This window comes from Limulus polyphemus, unplaced genomic scaffold (genome assembly GCF_000517525.1).
Source record: "Limulus polyphemus unplaced genomic scaffold, Limulus_polyphemus-2.1.2 Scaffold7137, whole genome shotgun sequence".
In the NCBI taxonomy this organism is placed as follows: Eukaryota; Metazoa; Arthropoda; class Merostomata; order Xiphosura; family Limulidae; genus Limulus; species Limulus polyphemus.
Genome location: NW_013672747.1, coordinates 32,580 through 34,019, shown reverse-complemented (window position 1 = coordinate 34,019; position 1,440 = coordinate 32,580).

The following is a 1,440-nucleotide window of genomic DNA, read 5'->3' as shown; positions in this document are numbered from 1 at the left end:
TATAAACCATGGTTTATAACTTGAAAATTATGGTAATTGAATACAATTTTTATTGTTCAAAATCAAGTCATTTTTTCAAAACATTTTAAAGAATACAAGAGATTTGACCAACAGTACCAATGTTTAGAAAAAAAATAAATGTTGTAGGTAGCTAGATCAGAAGGGTGTGACTGCTAATAATGTTTTTGATATTTTTGAAAAATGTGTAAAATAATTTGGGGATACCAGATCTGATTGTAACAATTGTGACTGGAGAATTTATTTCTCGGGTTAGAAGCACAGCAGAATAAAACCAAAAGCACGAACAGTAGAAAGTTCCCTTTCATTGTACTTGGATTTGGATCTCTTATCTGTAATCCATTTAGCATAGGTAATATATTGAAAACACAGACTTACCTCTCAAATTGAATTTGGACATGACTTGTAGTCATTTGTAACCACTGCACAGGTCGAATGTAACACTATATAGTTAAAGGATGTTTTTTAACTGAATATATGTGGAGTGAGTGCAGTGGACCAACCCTGTATTTGAGAAGGAATGTTAACTATACTTTCAACTTTACTACAGGTATCTACACAAAATGTGGCAAGCTTTTAGCAGTTTGTTCAAATCTGTTGTACACAAAAAATCAGATGTCTTACAAAAGTATTTGTATTTAAGATATGTCTGTGAATTACTGACATCAGTCTGACTCAGAATCTGAAATGTTGGAGTGCAAGGTGATGTTCATGTGGAAAATGAAAATACTTTTGTTTATTGTACAATTTGGATAACCTTTAGAATCTCCAAAATGCACATCTACAGTTTTTCTGTATCCATTTATATTGTATCTGGTTTCCTCTACCATGAACTGTCACTAAATCAGCTACGTATAGTAAAATGTATAGTTGATAACTCTGACATCAAGTACTTAATACCATGTTGAATAGCTTCTATAAAAGGTTATGGCATGTGCACTTTGATCCTCTAAAATGGACAACTAAATGCTGAAAAACCTTTACATACGAACAATGTTAACAGTTGTACAGGATTATTCATGAATTCTGATCAGTACAGATATTTATGAGTTGGATTTTTTGGGGGCAACAAGTGGCATTTATTCATACCTAAATAAAGCTTATATTATATTACTTTCAGATTCAGACTTACAATAATAATACATGTTGCCTTCATTCAGTTTCTCATGGGACCATTTATGGCATGGCAAATACTGAACCCATTTTTCTTTGGGTCTACTATTTGAGAAGGTCTTGTAATAACTTCAAAATGCATTTTTATCCCCATAAACTGTTCTGTTTGAACTACCTTTCTTTCTTTTATTTGCTTTGATTTCATAACAAGCTCATTCTTGGGTTTTGGTTCAATATCCCTATTGTGTTGTTTTGCAGAAGCCTTCTTTTTTTTCTCCAACTTTTCTGTTTTTCAGCCTCAAGTGCATT